Below are 24,389 nucleotides of genomic sequence, written 5' to 3'. Positions count from 1 at the left end.
TAGAATGTGAACGCTGAGTTGGAGATTCGATGTCATCTTTGATTTCTTCCAGTAGCCTAACTGTAATATTGCATGGCTGCTTAATCTGTAACGCTTAATGATTTCGTGTTCACTCAACTGAAAAAGTGTGATCCTTTTGGCAAAAATCCTTTCAGCTCGTCTCCTTGACCTATGTCTTCGTCTTGCTCGGATTACTGCTGCCATTTCACCAGGCAGCATATGCGAGGAAACCCGCATGCGGCTGGTTTACACCTGCGTTTAAGAGGCGGACAATTTTCACCGCTGTTACGGGAGGTTTTTGTACATACCGCGGAATACATAATTAGGCGCACTTTACGCTTCCCCTCCCATTTCTTTATGGAAAACTCCCACTTTCCCTTTGACCCTCCTGTGAATGCATATGCATGACACGGAAAAGCGCAATTTGCCATTTTCAGTTCCCGCGACAGGCATTCTGTGCGTTTACCTCAGTGCGGCATGTTATACCTCGCCGTGCTTTTACGCGCACGTTGCGAAACAAATACGCCTGAAGTGGGCACAAAAGCGTTAATACATGAGGCCCAGAGACTCCCATGTCAGTGGAAATCTGTAAGCCCCCAGCAGCCACGCATCAGCAGCCACATAACCTCCGTGGTCACAGACTTCACACTGTAAGTCGGTACTATCATAGCCAGTGTTCCTCACTGGAGATTTACTTTTCATACAGCCCGGTCCTTGCAGCAGTTTATTACAAGTCTCTGGTGGGAGACAGTTCACAAGTGGTCTACAGGGCTTTAGGATTTATGTTCATTATATTCAGTGCATAAGTAATTCTTTCATTTGTAAACACATTACATTAACAATCTGTCTATACCACAGGGGAAGGAGGGATCCTTTTGTGCCAATCTTGGATTGGCTTTCTGTAGCCTCCTGCCATCTGTAATGTCAGGTTAGTGTTAAGAAACAAAAAAAAAAAAACTGGCTTTCAAGTAGAAAATCCAATTTTAACGCATCAGTAACAAAGCTTGTCATTTGAGATGCATCCTTGCATAATGATGCAACAACAAGCCCTGACAGTCCTATGATGTGTCGCCTTACAATAATGCAGAGATCATTCTGAAAAATTTGAGAAAATTAAGGAATATAATCAGTAGGCACACAGGGTTCATAAGTAGGACTAGGATATAACATCCACAAGGAGGAGAGTTTTTGATAAAAGTACAGAATACAATGTAACACTCAAATATTCTGCCATCACGCCTGTAATCTGACAAATCACACAGTATTTATGCTCAAGTTGCAGTGACAGTTTTTTCCCAGTGTTTTTTTTCTCTCACTGTGTATAGTGACTAGGCACTGTGTATAGTGCTAGTCCACTAGGCACATAATTCGCCTTTCAACTTTAGGCTTTGTACTAAAGGAACAGGACACCCTAATAATAAAAGAATGCAATAGACAAAAGAAGGCTAAAATTGAAGGCAGACATACACATGTTGCATAAAAAAGGGTATTTCCATGGCTTGCAGTTTCTTCTTTTACTAAGTTTGAATTGTTTGCCACGATAGCAGTGAGCCTGTGAGGATGCCAATGTCAGACATTCCACCACTTTGGTCCAGACTGAAATGTCTCCACAACTACTGGATCGATTGTCATGCAATTTGGGTTCAGACAATTTCAACTGTTAGAATGCTAACGCACTAAAGTAAGATGGTTAACATGATTAAAATTACCCGCTAAACAGCAGCGCCATTGCTGCATCCTGGGCTTAGCGCTGCCCAAGACGATTGTGATTGGTTTAAAAGATATACAAACGACCCAAAAGGTTTTTTTCCCCCTATACCAGAATGTTTACTCATGCAGCCAGACAATACTCCAGCACTGACACAGCATGTTGATGTTAACATTCAGCTCAAAGCAAGTGCAGCCTCACAGAGCTGCTAGCATGGCTGTACCTTGTTTGTGTCTTTTTTTTTTAGCATTACATAGACACAAACTAATTCTAAATCTTACTTCAACTTTTTCCATCTTTGTCACTCTTTCCCCGCAGCCATTGTTCTTTTTAGTATCATTGTTCCAGTTTCACTCCATTTTGTTTACTACTTAACCTTCATGTGTCCCTCATTGGTGTGGAGAGTAAACAAATGCAAAAACATTGCTAAAATATTGTAAAAGGTGTCCTTTCCTTTTTAACTGACAAAATGAGGCAGAGGCAGAATTATTCTGAGCTAAAAAGGTTCTATTCAAATGTCTAATGTAGCAAACTAAAGGCCTTAACAATGTGAAAGGCAGTCACTGCATCTCATTTAGTCCTGTATTAAAAAGCAGCTCAGGTGGATAAGTGTGGCTCTTGGGTGGATAAGATGAAATTATTTGAGGGTGTTCAAAATGGCAAACAGTTATGTGCTTGTGAATCTTTGTGTGGTCTAAGAGGGGAAACCGTTAACAATGGAGTGGACTGCTATTAGAATGTAAAGTGTATGAACAGCTGGTTTGCATATAGATCCCAACAGCACTTTATCCTTGCGAGGAGTGCTCATTGTACATGATGGATATGTTTTTAGGAATATTGCTGTATTGAAGAAATGTATTTATTTTTGGAGTTTGTATGACAAGCCATCGCTCCTGTAGTCTAAGTCACTAAGGTGACCTCTTAACGCCCTAAATTTATAAGTGTGATGGATCGACTGCATGTTTTCTTGGGGTGGCATCGAAGAGTGCCGCCATCTGTATAATAGGAACCAGCCCAAACAGATTACATGCATGTCAGTGCCAAACACGGCAGTAAGCTCTGTGGACTGTTTGCTATTTCCTATCTCTTGTGCCCGGCTCTCCAAACATTTGTCTCACCAGTGGTTACAAACCGTAGCAAAATTAGCATGTTACAGTTAACGCATTCTTTTATTATTCTTTTTTTGTCTAATCCCACTATTTCTGTTTCTTCAGTTTTCTGATTTGCATGACTCCCTACTTTCCTTTAAATTGTACATGATTATTGTCATATGGTGGGTTGTGAAATGCTTTGTATTGGACTGCCTTAACTTAAAATGAATTAAAAAATGACTACTTTTATAAAAGTTCTTGGAGCGTTATACTTTAATATCAATGTCAGTGTCCAATTTGTTACTTAAAAAGCAGCAACACTGAAGTTCATTTTTAAAATGGAGTCAGGCTGCTGGTTGCTGATAAGCTGAGAGGGGCTGAGTGCCAACTGCTTGAGGTAAACCCAAACATTCAGGTTATTCTCACTTTCACAACATTGATATTCCTACAAAACAAAACTGCAGGTTATAAGAGTCTGTATTAGTGTTTGCTTTAGAGGCTAAATCACCATGTAGGAATGTAACATGCAAGAAAGTGTTAATTTAGCCACCAAAGGCTAACATAGTGCTTCATGAAGTAGCTTTTTCTCCCATTGAGGGATAAGACATTTTGGATATAATCTTAAACTTTGCACAGGAAAGTGTAAAAATCTATTCATATAAATATTCATTAAAATTAAATTTTAAATATATTAAATATTCATATAAAAAATAATTTTACTTCCTAATATTGTTTATTTATTTATATAAAATTGTTGCTGACATTGTCACTTTTTTATCCTTCTGTCTTTATGCTGCTAAGTGAGTGATTGATGCCATCTTCATTTCATTGTGTAGAGATATGCAATGACAATAAACTATCTATCTATCTATCTATGTAATAGGACTGGGACGATATGCTTTTGTCTCGATTCGATTCTTTCACGATACATGGGTGCCAATTCGATTTGTATTGTGATTCTAGAAGTATTGTGATTCGATAGTATTGAGTATTGGGATTTTCTTTTCCATCTTCAACAAAAACAAAAAGTTCAATTAATAAATTTCTAGAGACAATATATCATGAGACATTTCTAAAAAAAATAAATAAATAAAAAAATAATTGTTTTCTATAAGAATGCACATCACGTCAGTCTGACATTTATTTAATTTGTAAATAAGTACATAATATAGATTTTCTGCATTTTTGGTTTTGCTGGAAACATATGATGTAGACGCCAATAGCAGTACCGTATAAAGAGAAAATATTTAGGCTGTCAGCATTAACGCGGTAATCGCGATGTGATTAAGGGCCGAGCATAATGCATTTTTTTTAATCGTATTAATCGCATGCCGCCATTTATTAATTTTATTTTCAGGCTTTGCGTCGTGCCTAACAGGCTACTATTTTGCCGTACTTCCTCGTAACACATCGTGCTGCTGCAGGAATAGCAACGCGGATTTCGGTGCCTCATTCTGGTGCCACTGATATGTCTGCACTTCTCTCTGATGCTCTGAAACAGACGTTACAGGCAACAGAAACATCGCTGCACGTGACGCTAGTTAACACTATACTCGACAGCAGCTAACGTTAGCCTACCGCTAGCTAGTAGCTGGATTAAACACGGTTACAATGCTGACAGCTAACACTAAACGGTGTAAAGTTTGTCTGTATTTCACTGTAGAGGATTCAACACCAGGATGTAGCAGTCTGCAGCTGCAAACACAGACAGTTCAATGAAACTGGTAATTTACAGCCTCATGGTGCATTCAAAGTTGTTGTTAAATGCCGTTTTCCCATCTGGTGGTTGTTTTTGTCATTCAACAGATATGGCCTTAGCAATAAACAAGCCGTTCTTTAATGTTGCCAACTGTTTAGTACCCTTCTTTTTTTAACTTTCTTAAAAAGTATCGGTTAAGGCACCGTTAAGGCACCGGTACCGTTTTAAAAGTACCGCTCTAGCACCGGTATCCAAACCAAACAATACCCAACCCTAATATTGACTCTAGATTCAAATGTGTGACTAGATTAAATATATAATAAACAAATACAAATCTTAAAATCAAGTTCATAAAGTCACTTTCTTTGCATTCATTTTATTCCCAATCAAGACACACTGGTAATAATTGCTTCCCATTGTTAATATGGACTTAAAAACAGTTCTGAAATGCAAAATAATAGAATTTTAATAATGTGATAAAACATGCGATTAATCGTGATTAACTAATTCAACGATTAATCGCGATTTGACAGCCCTAATATATATATATATATATATATATATATATACATATATATATATAATATGATTCTAGGAACAATTATCAATTTTTAAAATCGTTAAATACGATTTTCAATTTTTTTTTCCCACCCCAACATCCCTCTTTATAATTTCGCATCTCCATCTTTATAAGGGGTAGATGATGAGACAACAGACAGAAACTACTGTTGTTTTAAGTCTGAATAGGTCATTACAATCACTGTTAGATGTGCAAGTTGCAGAATGATGACAGAATTATAACCAACATCTCTAAATGAAAGCTTATGTTTGCCCACACCATTCAGTCCTTAGTACTACCTAAATCTGATTCTAGATAGATTTATGCTCTTGAGGATGCTTATAGTGTACCTGTAGTAAATCATGGAGTCAATCAATGGAATTTACAGGATCAGATGACACACACACACACACACACACACACACACACACACACACCTAAAAATAAAATGCTGTGTGAAAAAGGTTCCTTTTAAAAAATAAAACAAAAGCACACTTTTAAAAATGCAAATATCTTCTTATACTTTATTGCATTGTTTATCATTGCTCTTAACTTGTCTTTGCAGGTTGTAATCTAGACTAAGTACAACACAAATGAGAGTGGTGGATTTCCAAGTGTCCTCCATGTTCCTCCCCACCAAGAGTAGGAGGAAACTTTTTCCAGCTCACAAGTTTTGTCCTTCTTAAATTATTCAGTTTGCATTATGTTCTTGTTCTCTGTACATCTTGTCTCAGCAGACTGTGGTGGGGGTGGAACGGATGACAGCTGTCATAGAACTAAATCAAACCCAAAACTGAATGTTAAAAAAAATGGATTCACTTCAGCTGACACAGTATTCTCTTAACAGCGGCGTATTGCTGCTCTGAACATAGCAGGTGATGTATGGCAAGGCAAGTTTATTTATAGAGCACATTGCAGCAACAAGACAATTCAAAGTGCTTTACATAAAACATTTAAAGTGCCCATATTATGAAAAAATCACTTTTTCTGGGATTTGGGGTGTTATGTTGTGTCTCTGGTGCTTATACAAACTTTTAAAAAAATCCATCCATGCTGTTTAGAGTGAGATACGGTTTCTGAATGTGTCCTGCCTTCAGTCTCTGGGTGAGCTGTTCAAAATCGGCACGGCTTGTGACGTCACAAGCCGAAACGAGCAGGCTAACCGCAACCATTAGCTCGTAGCGTTAGCATGCTAATGCTAATGCTAACGCTAGCATGCTAACGCTAGCATGCTACCTCATTCTCAGTAGCAAAGCACTGCTACAACACACACAAGTTCACCATAATCTACAAAAGAACTACTTACATGTGCGCCCTCATTTAGAAGTCTCCCAGCTAATCCTGCCTTGTAACTGACCGAAGTCAGCCTTTCTTTTACTGTCTATGGAGCTAGCTAGCTGACATGATCTACATCTGAGCTACTGGGCATGTGCAGTGCAATCAAAGATAGTACAGAAGAAGAAGAAGAAAAGAGGTCTCACTCTGTAGCTAAAACAGAGACCAGCTGAAAAGAGGATCTGCAGCAGTGAGAGAGAGCACTGCAGTACAACAAAAATATGGTGTTTTTAGAAAATTAAACCATGTAAACCTATTCTGGTACAACCTTAAAATACAATGATGAACCTGAAAATGAGCATAATATGGCTGCTTTAAGAGCAGATAAAAACATTAAAGAGAATAGAAAATAAAAATAAGCTAAAATAGAATAATACAGATATAAAATACAAGAATACATGTTACAGTGCAGTGTAAGAAATTAAATTACTTGATTTAATAGAAGGCAGCGTCAAACAGAAAAGTCTTCAGTCTTGATTTAAAAGAACAGAGTTGCAGCAGACCTGCAGTGTCCTTGGAGTTTATGTGGTGCATAAAAACTGAATGCTGTTTCATGTTTAGTTGCTCCACTGACAAACAATTCATTTTTACAATTATTTCTAAAAAGCATGGTATTTAACTGGGCTGGTGTGTAATTTCAAGTGGAATTTACCGTCTGGAAGAAATACACACATACTACTGAGATGTATGGAGTATATTTAGTTCCTGGGTCAAGGAGGAAATAAGTTTCCAAAGTTTAGTTTGGACTGTTTTGTATTTGACAAGTTACTGCACCATACAGTATTACTCAGAGGCTGAGAGAATAATTCAGACAGGCTGAAACTAATGAGCATTAAGGTTATCCAAATAATGGTTGGATAAAAAGAAGGTGCTCCACTGTTCTCTCCTCAATGTTTTTTGTTGTTGTGTGAGTGCCCTATTGCTGCATTGCTCCTGCAAGTGAAATGCACGCAGTCCAAGTCCAAGCATTTGTTTGCACAATACATTTTTTAGGTGTTGTTCCATAAACAACAACCTCTGGTTAAAAAAAAAGTCAAGGACTATCAAACGTTCAGGAACAAAAAATAAAACTGGTATGCAACTACTTTATCAAAACATCTTATTTTTTGGAAACATAATGCTACTTGTCACACTACAATGTCTACTGTTGTGGTTTGCAACTAAAACGACAGAGGGTGGTCACAGACAGGTGCACTAAAGGAAAAGTTCAACATTATGAGAAATAAGCTTATTTCCTCTCTTGCAGCTGGTTAGCTTAACTCAGCATAAAGGCTGGAAGCCAGGTAAGAGAGCTAGCCTGGCTCTGTCCAAACGTTAAAATAAATAAATAAATAAATAAATCACTGACCACCACCTTTAAAGCACACCAATTAACATCTTATGTTTTTTCATTTCATCTATAAAAATAAAATAACAGCCTGGTTTTGTGCACTGGAATATTTAGGTCACGTTCTGGAGTCTTTACTGGTCGTCTGGCAACATCACAGACTACACTTCAAGGAACCTTAAAAAACGTTTATAAAAGGTTCCTTGTGGACTTCAGTTACTGCTTGTTTTTGCATTTTGGTTTTTATACTGATTAAACAAACATAACCTGTTAATCAGTGAGCTTTAGAGGTGCTAGTAGGCAGATTTTGTTACGTTTGGACCGAGCTAGCCATTTCCCTCGGTTTCCAGTCTTTGTACTAAGTTAAGCTAACCAGCTGCCAGTGTGTAGCCTTATACTTAAACAGACAGTCGTATCAATATTCTCAGCTCACCCTCTGCAAGCCAGAAAAGCTTGTTACCCAAAATGTTTTATGCTTTGATTTGTAAATTATTTAACATCTATCCACTTTTGGGATGTGATGCACACGGTTTTTGTAGCAACAACAGAAATCCTTGTATGGCTATGTCTTCTCTCCAGCTGATCGCGTCGCAATTTTCACGAGTTGCATTCTCCCACTTAAACTTCATTGATCAGCTCAATAATTTAAGCTCATTAAGTTCATAGTTTTGAACCAGGTCCTTCAGTATTTGGATCAAGTAGCTTGTGATTGCCAGGTGTGCCAAATGTTACAGTCTACAGCTTTTTATTTTAATGTGATACATGAATTTACAACGTTAACGGAGAACCCTTCTAATATCAAATGCCTCTCCAGGTTTTTCCTCATGGCTTCTACTAATGCCACTGGAGTGTTTCACAGAACTGAGACACCTCAAACGATTTGCCACATCTATTTTAGTTCACCCAGATTCGCTCTTTGCCCTTACGGTGTTGTCTAATGCATGATGTGCATCAACAAACACTTGTGCTTTGGCACAGGACAGCAGGTTGGCCTTCAACCTTTTTCGCAGCAGCTCCATGGTCGTACTCAATGGGCTGTTGTTCTACAGTCTCCCACAAAATGAGATGATGGTGGTCGAAGCAGCTGGGATGTTAACAATTATCTGACCACTGCCAAAAAAGCAGTTATGACTTAGGAGTCGCTAGAGATGTCGAAATGATGGCTAATATCACAGATGTTCAGCTGAATTAAGCCCTGAGCACCTTAACTGAGCTCTAAACACACACTCTCAGCAGCCAACACCTCACTTTGAATGTAAACTCACTCAGAAATGTCACCCTAAAAAATGAGTGAACTAATCACTTCTATAATTATCAATCAGCTGGGCAAACACCTTTCATCCCAGAGAAGGGGAAGAGGCAAGAAGTCTTAAAAGCATTTTATTAAACGTAATTTGACATCTTCAACTGTGTATATATGTCTAAAGCCCTTCTCTTGACAGTGGACAAGCTAAATATCTCCGGACAGCACAAGATAAAACTTCCGCACTTCCAGCAACGCTGCTGGAAAAAAATCCTCTGGGAAACATTGAGCGCAGCATTTGTCGGCCATAACACTCCTGCATCACAGTGGTGTTTATTTGAAATATTAGACAAGAGTATGTTGGGTCCTTTCAAGCACAAACACAAATTTACAATACTGATATGATTAAAAAGAATTGTTAGTCACTTACTTGTTAACAATAATAAGACTCCAGCCAAGTGTAAAGCAACAGTCTGATTAAGATGTGTACATGATTATAGAAAGTGACCAATCCCCCATGATAACATGTAATCTAATTAGAGATGCACCGACTGACCGGCTGGTGACCGGAATTGGCTGATTTTCACGTGATCGGCCATGACAGGCCGGTCAGTCTGACATATGCCGATTTTATGCCGGTCAAATGCTGTAAATAAATAACATTGTAAAGGCTACCATACACAATGCATAGGAATTATATATAGGCTAGCAAATAATAACAATAAACCACTATTAATTACATTATCTTAATGCAGTGTAATTACTGTAGCATGTAAATAATGCACATAAAATACAAACATGAGCAAGGGCGTTCAACAATCGCCATTATATCGAAGCAACAGCCACGTGCAACCTAGCTAGCAGGTGAAGAACACAAACAACGAAATCACCAGCTAACAACGAATTGACATAGGCGTCGATTTCGGTGGGGATGGTGGGTACGCGTACCTACCAGATTTCGTCATGAGTCATTTTGTACCCACCACTTTTTGGAAAACCTTGAGCTCAATTTAGTTAAAAAAAAGTCCATAACACATATAATTCTTGAGTGACAGATGCCAAAAAATCCACAACAATCTCTATCCCCACAGGGCAGGCACAGACACAGCCGCTCTGCTGCTGCACTGGCTGCACGCTTCTCTGTTCACAACACTGCCTGTCGGGACATTCTGCTTAATGTGAAAAAAAGCTTAACGTGGTTTAATGTACCTAAACAACGATCAATCATCACGGAATTTCTCATGGCCATATCATGTAATGAACACTTACGCCTGTCAAAAGAACTAAACCGAAATCCAACAATTATATAGTTATCTCACATTAGCGTTGTCTTCTTCATTGGTGCCTATGGTGAGGAAAAAGCTTGTACCCATAAACAATGATCAATGATTACCAAATTTCTCTCTCATATTGCTCCTCATAACCACTGAAAACTGTCAAAAAATCGAACCAGAAATGTTTTTATGATTGGTCGTTGTTTAGGTACATTAAACCACGTTAAGCTTTTTCATGTTATGACTTATAAACCCCATGAGAACCGTGGGGAGTCAACCCACAGCCGCTCCGCTGCCCTGCTGAAGTGAAGCAGAAACGCGTTATGAGGAGCAATATGAGAGAGAAATTTGGTAATCATTGATCATTGTTTATGTACATTAAACCACGTTTTTATTCATTAGTAAGCTACAGGACAGTCTTTCAAAACATGATCTGCGCGAAAGAGAGAAAAAAAATGAATGGGTCATTGTACCCAGCACTTCTGAAAATGTACTTCCGAATGCGTCTCTGTCCCCAGCACATTTCAAACCAAACTGACGCCCATGCTGACAACATAAGTTAAATGACTTACAGTTCTCAAGGACACTCACACACGCAATCTCCACTGGCTAGATATCCTCCTAACAGCAACAGTCTTTTTCCCTTTCCCTTTTTCCCATTTAGTTTGCTAAATATATCACATTTCTTTAGTTGGATATTGGATGTGAAAAGAAGGAAATGGTTCCTCCATAACATTGCACTTTAGATATGTGTGAATTTCCCACACCAGGAGTCATTTATATAGTTCTATTTTATAGCGATCGATATCTGTTCAAAAAATGTTCTATGTTCTATGGAAAATGTAAAATGTTCTATTAAAGAAAAGATAGAAAATAAATATTTGTGTGTGCTGTAAAGTGGTTAGAAAAAGAGGTGGTAGAGGTGGTGATGGCGCAGTGGATATGACACATGCCTTTGGTGTGGGAGACTTGGATTCAATTCCCACTGCGATACATCAACCAATGTGTCCCTGAGCAAGACACTTAACCCCTAGTTGCTCTGACATATATAGCAATTGTAAGTCGCTTTGGATAAAAGTGTCAGCTAAATGACATGTAATGTAAAATGTAATGTCAAAAAATGAAATCAGAATCAGCTAAAAATTGGTATCGGCAGGTCAAACTCAATGAAAACTCGGAAATCGGCCTAGAAAATTGTAATCGGTGCATCTCTAATGATAATCCTTTGTTATGACTAGGGGTGGGAATCACAGGGTACCTCGCAATACATGGCTCACAATACCGATAATATCACGGTACAGCAATTCTGCCATAATTAATATATAGCTAGACAATCCTATAATGATACATCACGATCTCTGACCTAACTATAAAATGCCCGTGAAAAGGTTAAAGGAGAATTCCGGTTGATTTCAACACGCAGCTCTGTTGTTGGAAATTTGGAGTGCTGTCAGTAGCAAGAAAAACGAAAACAATCGGTGCTGCCTACCGTGTTATCCCCTGCTAGCGTTAGCACCCAACAGGCTTAAACAGGGTTAGTTTTAAACGTGTTTTTAGCCTCTAAACATGCTCGAAATGTCATTACAAGTGCCTACCCATGTGCAGTGATTCCTGCCGAGGGAACACAGCAAATTTGACTGGAATATTGGATTGGATTCGACAATCGACTAGTGTGTACTTGGCCGGAAAACAGGAAATAAACAGAGGTATGTGCACTGCCTGGATTAACACACTTTTTATCCCTTTATGTCACATCTACTGCAGTCAGATTTGTTGTGTTCATTCGGACACTGCACATGGGTAGGTACTTGTAATGACATTTTGAGCATGTTTAGAGGCTTAAAACGCTAAAGCCCGGTTTAAGCCTGTTGGGTGCTAACGCTAGCAGGGAGATAACACGGTGTAGGCAGCACCGATTGTTTTCGGTTTTTTTGCTATTGTCAGCACTCCAAATTTCCAAACAACAGAGCTACGTGTTGAAACTGGTTTTCTCTCTTTATTCACTATTTATTAACAATTGTGAGACTGCAGTTCCAAACTGTTAGAAAACAGCACAATTCTGCAGCACAAAATGACAGAACTATAAAGCAACTATGGGTCCAGACTTTGGACTTAGACATGGCTGGGGCTTCAGTTATTTTCCTCCAACTGCTGTCTGCCATCCCGTTGAAAACCTCTTTGGCTAGTTACTTATGTTGAAGTTTCCCTCATTCATGTGTTGAGCGCCACCTCAAGGAGCCATGAAGAAGCGACAATGGGAGCAGGGAAATATATTCAGAGCGCCTTGTTTTATTAATATATTTGGTGCCAGCGTATCGATTAGCATAACGCACGAAGGAGGACAACAATATATTGCATATATAAAAGCAACTCGTTTGGTGTCGCAGTTTGTCTATCTTGTGTTTGTCTTTATGGTCCTCTTTTCCCACATCTGTCATCTATATGTCCTCAGTGACATTTACCCACAAGAGGTTTAGTAAATGGATGAATGGATGATGTTCCAGCATAGACGACAGTCACACCCAGTCGTTTGTCAGATTGTCTATGCTGTTGTCAGTCTGTTATTACCGTATTACTCTGAATATAAGACGGTGTTTTTTTCCTAGGAGAAAAAAAAAAAGTCTGAAAAAGTGGGGTCGTCTTATAATCGGGGTCTATCTTTCAGCTGTGCAAGTCGCAGAACGTAAGGGACGTCAACTGTTTCAACAGCCAACAGAGAAGTCAGCTATAAACTATAGAAGTAAAATGATTGATAATCCATTTTATTTTAATGTTACTAACAGCTGAACAGAAAAAAACGTAATGATGGGATGCCCATTATCAGAGCCATTCAGCTTAAGGCCTTTGAAATATTTACCATTAATTTAAATGTGACACTTTTCATCTAAAAAGATATTGAAAATATTTTATTTAAAAAGATGTTAAAAACGACAGCCTACCTTGTTTTATTCAATGTGTTTTTATTAGAATTATTTTCAAATAAAATTTTCTTTATGAAAACAATATTTGGCTTTTATAAAGTATTTTTCCAAAAATTAGTCTTGAAAAGGGGGGGGAGGGGTCGTCTTATAATCAGGGTTGTCTTATATTCGGACCAATACGGTAAGAGCATGCATGCCCATCACAGACTGTAGTTTTTGTTTTATATCTGCTGTGTCCTTTGTTTGTGCCCAAGTTCTATACACTGGTGAACTTTGAACTACCTAAAAAGATGACACATGCAAATGACGCACCCTAAAGAGGCCTGTCTTTTTGGATTAAGACACAAAATGAGGATAAGTGGGAACCAGCTGTCCTGAGGGAGTTCAATGATGCATAAAGATTAATGAATCACCGCACTCAATGTGACCACAAGATCTCACAGTCTATGCTTCTGTCCTCCTGACTGTGGCTGCTGCAAACGTGAGTTTAGTCCCTATGGCTACAGCCTGCAGGTAGTGAAAGAAAATGCAGATAAAATCATTCCAGGTCAGGCTACTCTGTAAGGGGAGCTGGCTTCACTCTGCGCAATATAAAGTGAGGAGTTAAGGGTTTTCATGCAGCTGCTCCTCTCATAATAGGAGAAGTCAGCCGAGTTGATTCACACACCTGGTAAGGATGTGCAACCTTTGAGGGGGCGTCTAGCATGGCATACATCGAGAGGACCTCAGGGTAGAACCCCATGCAAGTTGGTACTGGAGTCGTAGTTTGTGGAAGTTTTGGATATCACAATTGACAGGGAACGCTGTAACAAGACGATAAAGTTTTGTGTTCAACTTGCCAAAGCAACGGAGCCTGATTAACTGGTGACCTTTTTCTAAATGCGTCTTTGTCTACTCTTGGATGCGGAAGATACAACAGAAAGTTTTTTTTAAACTAACTTTTACTCAGATTTCATCATATATTCCTCTAATGTGGTTTGTTGACTGAAACTGAGCCCATGACGAGCTTTACAGCCACCTTTTGAATATCAAGTATAAAAAAAAGAAAAAAGAAAAAAAAAAAGAAAGTTTAGGCTAAAATCTGTATCATTTATGACATTCTTTTATATTTCAGCTAGACACTTGCAGCCAACAAATAAGGAAAAATATTTTGATTTGCCATTTGAAAAGGCCACTCGCAACCAGACAAAAAGGGCAGTAGCTTTTGTCCCCCGAACCCCCCAACCCCCACCCCCATTCAGGGCTACTAACTCCGTGTGAGTCTGGATATATCATAAACATAATACATGTGAGGTGACAGAGAAGTCACAGTGTCTGCAGGTATTCAGCTGGACCACTGAAGCCAAAAAGAAATTACAGTCTTACTCAAAAGATATACACCAACAGAAATAAATGTTCATAAACATCTCCGTGTCAGAACAATGCAGTGTGCAGTTCTTTCCCAAAAATACAAAGACGACCTGATATATTTTAGTTAGAGTTGCATAGTTAGAGTTTTTAGGGTATTTTCAATTCATCAGCAGCACTGTGGATTAAAAGGGTACAAAGAATAAGCCATATAATACCCTAATTGGTCAATAGGCCACAGTTCCCTAGCTTTCTATCTAATTATCTGAAAGTCTATGGCGTATATAAAGAGGAGAGCATGTGCAAACTGTGATGAGAAGAGGATAATTAGTAAGAGCAACAGCAAGCAAGTAGTGAAGACAAGTCTATAATTCTTGAGAATGAATTAATGCACTTGAAAGTCTACATCTGTTTCCTCCAGAGAGTCAACAAACCAAAATACACAATTAAAAAAAGGATGAGCCTCCAACTTTACCATCTAGGGTAAATTGTCATGTAGATGTAACTTATCTGTCAATCAGTCCAATCTATGCTCAATAATTAATGAGCTGCAACGTCACCACTGCATTGGAATACAAAGCAAAATTATACTGTATATAATGCTCATTTATAAATAAATATTTACAACATTCAAACATTCTCAGAGAAAATCCCCAAATGTGGGACCAGTATTGGTTTCACACACAACACAGAAAAAAAGTTAACAAAATATAGTTCAGAGGCAAAATACCAATCTGAGGTACCAACAAGAAGGATATGACATGGTAGGATGTATGACAATATGTGGTTAGAGGATCTAAATGATTTAGGATGTAAAATGAACAGAGTGACAAAAAAATAAGCCACAATAGATCCAGATCTCAACACCAGCTATTATATGGAATGTACCATGTGTGGGCCAGATAGCAGCTGTCATATGGCCGATCCCAACTAAGAACCTCCAACAACTAGGGGAATACACCATCTAATGAATTGAGATGGATGAATCTAAATCCAGTAATTCATATGATGTGCAGCAGCAGGCTAAGAACATATTAGATACACAGCAGAATCAGAATCAGGCTAATCATTGACTTACAGTGGATGCATACAAAACACAAAAATGCAAGAATAGCATTTCACGCTCAGCAAAAAGGCATGGTATGGAGCACACAATCTCTTCTTATGATGCGTTACGTTGTGTGATAAGCAGAGCACCATTAGAACTTGGATATAAGCTTGGTAATGAGTGCAGGTTGAGTGTAGCAGCAGTGTAGAGCACAGCAAAGGAGACCTATTGTGCATTTTCTGTCCTATCTAAATTATAATGTTACAATGTTAAATGTTCATATTAAACAAGGCCGAAGCTTTATATAATTAAGCAAACGTATTCAAAAGAAATCCCTGTGAGCCAAAACCTCAGATTTCAAACTGTTCTGAAGGCTCTGGTTTCAACAGTTTTTTCTACTCTCAGCTCGGCATGACGTCATGACGATTATTTTATATGTCATCTGCTCCAGGAAGGCAGCTACTGCAGTGTTTACACTACATGTACTGCTACATATAGCTACATGCTAATGTCAGGGAGACCTGTACTCTTGGTTGCAGATGTCATTTTCTCTGAACATGTCCTGATGTCTAGTTTTTGGTTAAGAAGTAATTTTTGACAGTAGAAGTGGTGCTATACTCTATACAGTCCACTGTTAACTACATATAGCTACATGCCAACGCCAGGGAAAGCTGTAAATTTGGTTGCTGATGTTAACTTCTCCCCAATTTCTGATCACGTTACTGCTGGAACATGTCCGGTTGTGTTATATTTGGAGATTTTTCATGGTATAAAGACCTGCAATATATTCTGTTGCAGTCAGTCAACGTACTGTACAGACACAGCACAGATCATGGATGTATAATAAGACCTGGATACAGAGTTCAAGGCAGAGCTCTGTTCATTCCTATGAAAGTTGCTCAGTGGTGCATGTAGCCCAAAAGGTTCAACTTCTGTGTATAATATATTACCCAGATGGTCAGCACTGCTTCCTCACTATAGAGCAGTCGCAGTAGAGACAATAAATGATTAAATTGTGAGAAATGAAATGAAATCATAAAGTGGTGTTTTACTTGAGAAGATTGTTTTGCTTTGTTTGCCAAAGAGCTTATTTTCTGCAATAATCCAAAATCCAATGGAAAAGCCCATTGGCTTTTTGTCAGGGGAACCTGGGCTATGATAACTTCCGGGTTGGCCTACAAAAATACGTCATCCCTGCAGCACTCTATACTTTAAGTACACAAAGCAAAAACCTTTATGCTGAAACCTTTCCTCTAACATAATAGTTAATGCTGTGATTTGAGGCTCAGGTGAGCATGAGATTCAACAAAGAAACTAGTGGGTCAGCAAACAAATCCAAAGATTTAAAAAAGAAATCTGGCTGATGGTCAAAAAACTAAGACAGGCAGCCTAGACAAGAAAATTGAGCAGCAAAACAACATACAGTAGACAACATGGCGAATAATTAACACTCACTGAAGACTATATATACTGGGGTCAGGGCTGTAGTCAAGTCCATGTTTGTCGAGTCCAAGACAAGTCCAAGACCAGGACTAGTCGAGACCAAGTCAAGACCGAGTCCAAAGAGGTTCAATGCCAAGTCAGGCACAAGTCCAAAAAAGTTCAAGTCCAAGGCAAGACCGGGTCCAAATGAGAGACAGTCAAGATCGTAGAAAGAAAGGGTCCAATTAGGCCACATTATTTACTTAAAATATAAGATGGAAATGTTTCCATTCTTGAACTTATCACTTGTCCTGAAGAATTCATAGTACAAAGTGCTCGCTGACATTGTGTCTGTGGCCAAAATAAAAATGATTGATACCTGATGATTGAGGTATATGATGCAGCCAGGTGTATACCAGGCGACCAATCTCGGTGCCCGTTCTAGATGGATTTTGAATTAAACTAATACCTGTTTTCTGAACGAGTGTGCTTCATCTATGGTTTAGTTTTGAAGGAGGATGTTACTTTACAACAAAAGCATACTGTGCTGGACTCGGTCGAGACCAACTAGAATATTTGGCGAGTCCAATGGCTGAGTCCGAGACAAGTCCGAGTCCAAATACCAACGAGTCCAAGACAAGTCTGAGACAACAGAAAAGTGTCTTGAGTCCGAGTCCGGACTCAAGTGCTACAACCCTGACCGGGATAGACTGGCTGATGGAGAAATTGAGCAGGAAAATAGTTTGTTGTGGTAAGGACACGTGACATGCTGTAACTCTGTGTATCTGCCACCGTCAAGTGAGGCTGTCAGTGACACTTGACAGTGGATGGTGGAAGCGTTGCTGCCAACATCATAGGTGTTTTTTTTATGTACGTAATTGTAGAACCCAAAGGAAGTAATTTCTTTGGCTTTTGAATGAGTATAGAAAGAAAAAGAGAAGCCAGTCAAGAGAGGCTAATAATTATTTTCAGCTTAGCTGGGATCCTCTCTTCTGGCTCTGTGTAATGAAATACCTAATCAATAGTTGCAGGTGTTGTTGTTCTGTCTCCAGTGCTGGCATGTCACTCTGCATCATTCCACCTTATTGCACCTTTGCATTATTGATATTTTATGTCTTTGCAAAAGCACATGTCTGGTTTTCAAGGCAAATTCAGACATCAGTTTTAAATGTAAGAGCAATATATTGTCAAAACATTTAGCAACTGCACTTAAGGATCTGTGAATAATTGATTAAATTATCACATGAAAACATTATTCATTCAATGTATGTTGTAAGTCAAGCACATTCACATTATCTACCATATCAGGTTCAAAATCTGTATTCTGAGACCTTGCGTTTTACTTCTGGTCTTTATAGTTGGTTTCATTATAACTCATCATAACTGAGGACTTTCTTCTGACACTAGCATATTTATTCCTGTTAAAGTTTCTAAAGATTTGCACATTTGAAGAGGCTCAAAAATCTGTGTGCTGGTGTTATAATGTTGCAAACAAGTAAACCAAATAACTAAAGCCCCTATGATCTCCTTATGTATAATGTAGTTTATGATACTTAATCTTACATAATTGCATGACAACCCGTCACGCCCATGGGTTCTGTTTGATAGCACCTCTTCATGTATCTGTCACTGAAGTATGGGTTAACATTTGGGAAGTACAGTACATTAGCTGTGATGATGGTTATTTAATCTGTGACCAATTTTCTGTGTGTATGCCGTCACAGTGACTTTAGTGTATCAGACAACACAGAAGTGAGTGCGACATCCCCGCTGAATATCCTGGTGCACGATTCCTAATCAGGACTTTATTATTTCCAGAAGAGATGGAATTGCATGACTGGGCAACCCAATTTCCAATTCTCTGACATGCCAGAGGACAATGTGTTGATGAAACATGCTCTTTCATTGTTTTCCTCTTCTCTGTCAGTCCTCATAAACAAGGCAGCTGCCAGGGTAGTGCAAATACAAGGTATACTTTTTACTAAGATAAGCATAATCTGGTGCGAAGAAAGAAAACAGGTCAGTTATATGATAAGAAAAACCACATCTGGTCTTAATCAATTTGATTCGAAGTGGCGTCTTTGGTGCTGTTAGTGGGAAAGGTTGTGGTTGGATGTTGGCAACAGTGTCACAAGATTTAGGCCACATTATTTACTTAAAATATAAGATGGAAATGTTTCCATTCTTGAACTTATCACTTGTCCTGAAGAATTCATAGTACAAAGTGCTCGCTGACATTGTGTCTGTGGCCAAAATGAAAATGATTGATACCTGATGATTGAGGTATATGATGCAGCCAGGTGTATACCAGGCGACCAATCTCGGTGCCCGTTCTAGATGGATTTTGAATTAAACTAATACCTGTTTTCTGAACGAGCACGCTTCATCTATGGTTTTGTTTTGAAGGAGGAAGTTACTTTACAACAAAAGCATACTGTGTTGGACTCGGTCGAGACCAACTAGAATATTTGGCGAGTCCAATGGCTGAGTCCGAGATAAGTCCGAGTCCAAATACCAATGAGTCCAAGACAAGTCTGACACTTGTAGAACTCTGGATGCAGAGTTCTACAGATGGAGGTGGGTTAATAGAAATTAGTGATTGGGAGAGAGAGGAATACAAAATAGTGTGAAAATATATTAAAGGCAGGGTTGGTAATGTTGAAAAGCTAGCAAGATTTGAAAGTAGCACCTCTTCGAGGCGCCGTCCAACCCCTCCCCCACACACAGACGTGCACGAGGACTGCTGCTTCAGAGCAGAGCCGAGAAAGGACTGCAATTTTACTTTATGTCTCATTAAATGGTAAGAAATCAGCTAATATTATCATATTGAATGTTAAAAACAAACAACTAATGTTAGCAATGAGGCAACAATGCGCATTTAGCTCAGGCTTGTTCACAGAAGGGGTAGAGTGCAAGCAGCTGAGTAAGGAGGCATTTTATTGGTTCTTTCCAAGCGGACTGCAGGCAGTGATTGGTGGGCGTTTTTACAGGATTACAGCATCTACATATGACAGATCTATTTCAGTCTTTTCTCTAAACCTATATTTAATGCTGACCATTTAAAAAAAGTGCATATTGGAAATATTACCAACCCTGCCTTTAACTGATATGGACCTAGAGAGGGTGACAGACCCTAAGACACAAAGCTGTTCCCAAGTTACTATTTGGCTTGGCTAGAAGGAACTCCAACTAAGGAACTAATTCCAATTGGCCTGAGTCGGTTTGTGACACAATTCACAATCTGGGTTATTATTAATCTTAGTTTTAGGATTGTAAATTATGACACAGTAAAAGACATTTTTAATCCCCTGTCTCAACACTAAATTATTTATTTGTTATGTTTGGCCTACACTGCAGGTCACTGCGCAAAGGCAAAAGCATACACGCATGTGAAGAGTTGGTTCAGCTTTTAGATTAGTAACTGTCAGATGGAGATATACAAACACCTCACTGATGGTTATTGAACCAAATCAGTTTGATGGAAAAAGCTTGTTAGTGTGCATGCATTCTGTGGTACTATGGCACTACTCAACCCATTTAGCCTCCTTTTTCTTATGCTTAACAGCTATTTCCTATATAGATTGTTTCTATTTCTGTATTTATTGTTTACTTCTTATTAATGTTAATGTTTGCTTGTATATATGCACCATTCACCAAATTCCACGTAGGTGTGTCTTACTGTGGCAATAAACCCTTTCCTGATTCTGATTATGGTGCTGCTTGATTGTCCATGATGTGTGCACACCAGGCTTTTACCTGCCTAAATACCAATGGACACCTTTTATAATCAGGAATGGGAAAAATGTAGTGTAAATGTGTTTTTGGTGAACAACTTCAATTTATTTTCAGTCACAGTGTGTGTGTGTGTGTGTGTGTGTGTGTGTGTGTGTGTGTGTGTGTGTGTGTGTGTGTGTGTGTGTGTGTGTGTGTGTGTGTGTGTGTGTGTGTGTGTGTGTGTGTGAACCAGGGTGGGGCAGCAGCACTCAGCTAAGAACATCATCAGAATGGAGATGTCTCCATCTTCTGGAGGTAAAATGTACTAACAGCTAGTAGGCTATGGAAGTGCCAACCATCCCTCAGGTGATCAGTGGTCTAATCAGGTTTTTTTTTTAATATTTAATTATTTTATTTAAATAAGCAAGTAAAGTTTAGAAATAGTCTAATAATAAAGTCTTACCTTTACTTCCATCTCAAGCCTGGCTTAGGGTTTCTCAGAGAGACATATATATACATACATACATATAGGCTTGTGCAAAATTCAGAATTTCAGAATTGGCCTTCATTCAATTCATGAATTGGAATTTGAATTGAATTGACTCCGCCCCACAGGACGTTGAATTTGAATTGGTTTTGTAATGACAGAAAGTGGAATTAAATTCATGGCAATTCAAAGAAATTCCATACAGTCACACAACAGAAAGAATGTGTTGAATGTCACATACATTCAGTGTTAGGAAGGTTACTTTGGAAATGTAATTGCTTACTGTTATAAGTTACCCATTATCAAGTCAAGTCAAGTCATCTTTATTTGTCAATTTCTTCACATATACTAGACATGCAGAGGAATCGAAAGTTTGTTTCTCACCATCCCACGGTGAAGAAGAAAAAATGCACAACAGATAAGACAAGACATTCCTACCACAAGAGTAAAAAAAAGTGCTCAACAGATAGGGAGAATAAAACAATAAATGGCAACAATATCACAAGACAAGATCACAAGACAAAAACACAAGAATGTCACAAGCAGCAAACATTATTATATTATGTGGTCTGGTAGTGCAGAAAGGTGTGCAAAAATGCAACAGCAGCAACTTCAGAGTCCAGAGTTTTGTGCAAAAAGATGCTATGTACAAAAAGAAACAGCAGCAACTTCAGAGTCCAGAGGTTTTTTTGGGTGGGGCAGAGAGAGGGGGTAGAGAGGGGAGAGAGTTCAGTTTCCTGACAGCCTGGTGGATAAAGCTGTTTGCTAGTCTCAGTGGCGGTTCTACATTGAATTACACCCAGGGCGAGACCCCCTTCCAAGCTATATATATATATATTTTTTTTTATATATATATATATATATATATTCAGTCATTAAAACAGGATGGAGTAGGGTTCTTTGGCACGGGTATGATGGTGGTGGCCTTGAAGCATATATAAATAAATAAATGTGGTTTGGATTACTTTATCAATGCAAAGCAATTTCCCTTTAATTTGATTAGTAACTAATTGAATTACACATTTTACCTCAGTAATACAACTAAATACAATTGCATTAATTTTGTAATTTAATAACAATTTCATTACACGTAACTAGTCAGTGTTGGGGGTAACTCCTTACAAAGTAATGCCATAATATAATCACATTTGGCTGTAACTGAGTAATGTAACACATTAATGATACTGTTACTGTTGTGTTGTAACTTGAAGGTGTGTTTAAGCCCTTTATGAGCTATTTGCCAGGCTCTTGCTGTGTTGCACTACAGTAATGTAATGAGTAGAGTAATGAGTTACTACCCATAGAGAATAACAAGTAAGGTAATGCATTATGTTTTTGTTTTTTTAAAGTGAATAGTGTATTACACGATCTTGAGTAGTGACCCCAACACTGATGATATCAAATATCAGTAGCATAATACCATCACGAGATGGTTTTCAAAATAAAAGACTGTCTGTTTGTTAACTTACTTGTAGATGCCTTTTGAAATTTGAAGTAGCCTTGATGGAAAAACAGACTGGAGCACTGCAGGGCTTGCATATGGCTCTGTGGTTTCCAGGTGTTCTTGTTGGAATTGGTTCTTTAAAATGAACTATTACAGATGACCTTTTAGGCCTGCTATTGTTTCCATGTCGCAGTTATTACAGGTGTCCAATCTATTACATATCTTTATTGGGTTTTTGCACAGGTTTCCAAGCAATATTTACATTGTCAACATTTTAAGTAGCCTAATGGAAAACCAATATTGACACAGGTGTCCAATCTATATACATTTGTAATCTGAAGTTGTAATTTATTTATTTATTTTTATTTAACATTTATTTAACCAGGTAGGCCGTTGAGAACAGGTTCTCATTTGCAACGGCGACCTGGCCAAGAAAAGCATAGGCGTGCAAGACAACAAATAGTTTCACATTCAATACAGTACAAGAACACAGAATACAATATGCTACATAAAGTGCAGAATAAGTGGGCAATTGCAAATGCCGGCACTTCTGAAACTTAAAAAGTCCAGTGTTGACCATCAAATTGTGTAGAAAAGAAGCTTTCAAACAAATGTCCACCTCAAATTGTTTGGCAACCATTTTAAATACTTGGTTAAAGTAAAGCATTCTGGGAAATGGAGTCATGTTCCATCATGTTCCACAAAATTACAATTACAATATATAATAAATACATTTTTATTGAATTGCAATTCTGCTTCCTTTAATTCAAATTGTAATTCTAGATCCTGTTTTTGACATCACTTCAAATTCAAGAATTGAAATTTAGTCATTCTCAATTCAGTTCTGAATTGTACACAAGCCTGATGTATGTATGTATGTATGTATGTATGTATGTACAGGGCATGAAGTTAACTTTTTTGACCACCAGCCACTGTGGCAGGTGGATTTTTAAATCCACCTGCCACAGGGACTTTTTACCAGCCACTTTTTTTTTGCGTCATAAAGGTGAAAAACAGGAATTGCTGTGACTCTATGATCCTGTCCTGTCCTATTGATGGTAGCCCGCCTTGATAATCCTGCATAGGGGCCCGGTGTTGGCTCGTTATGCCACTGCATATAAGAGATGAGATGACTGACAAAATCAGGAGTAGCCTACGCACACCACAACAACAACCAAACACTGGTGAATGCGCACCATAACACATGAATGTTTTTTGTATAGTTCTTAAAAATAAAAAAATAAATAAAAAGGAAACTTGTTTTGGGGAGAATAATACTTATTACTATTAATTAATTACTCTAGGCTGAGATTTTCTAGGAACTTTACCAAAAAGGCTCAGGATGCTGCAAATGTTGGTAAAATATGAAAAAGGCTGGTGGATTTAAGACACAAAATAATTTATTGGATGAATCAAATATGAACATATCTGTCATTGTCAGTGGCTTGTTAATCTTTACATTGTTAGTTAATTTCCTATCCTGGCCTGGGACACACATTCATATGGTTTGATAAAGTACTTATTGGACTTTAACTTATCATTGCACTTACAATAACGTAGCTGTCCTCAATTTAGGTCATCCTTTACGTCTCATCTGCGTTTTTTCCTGCATCCACCATGTGCGTTTGTGTGTGTGTCTGTGCGTGCGTGTGTTTGTGTGTCTGTGTATGTGATTGTGTGTGCGCGTCAGTCGCGGGGGAAACGGAGCAGTCCCGCCCGCTGCAGCCGACAATTTGAAACAGCAGCGCTGACTTTAGAGTATAAAATTGT

At 38.4% G+C, this 24,389-nt stretch overlaps 1 long non-coding RNA gene across 1 annotated transcript; it reads left to right on the top strand.

The window, feature by feature from the left end:
* Positions 1–567: 567 nt before the first annotated feature.
* On the top strand, positions 568–24,389 carry LOC118495267. The gene is made up of 3 exons (XR_004897616.1): positions 568–2,960; positions 13,313–13,316; positions 24,379–24,389. It is a non-coding gene; the product is annotated as an uncharacterized LOC118495267 (long non-coding RNA).

Source organism: Sander lucioperca, chromosome 6 (genome assembly GCF_008315115.2).
Source record: "Sander lucioperca isolate FBNREF2018 chromosome 6, SLUC_FBN_1.2, whole genome shotgun sequence".
Lineage (NCBI taxonomy): Eukaryota > Metazoa > Chordata > Actinopteri > Perciformes > Percidae > Sander > Sander lucioperca.
This window is presented reverse-complemented; position numbering and strand designations above follow the sequence as displayed.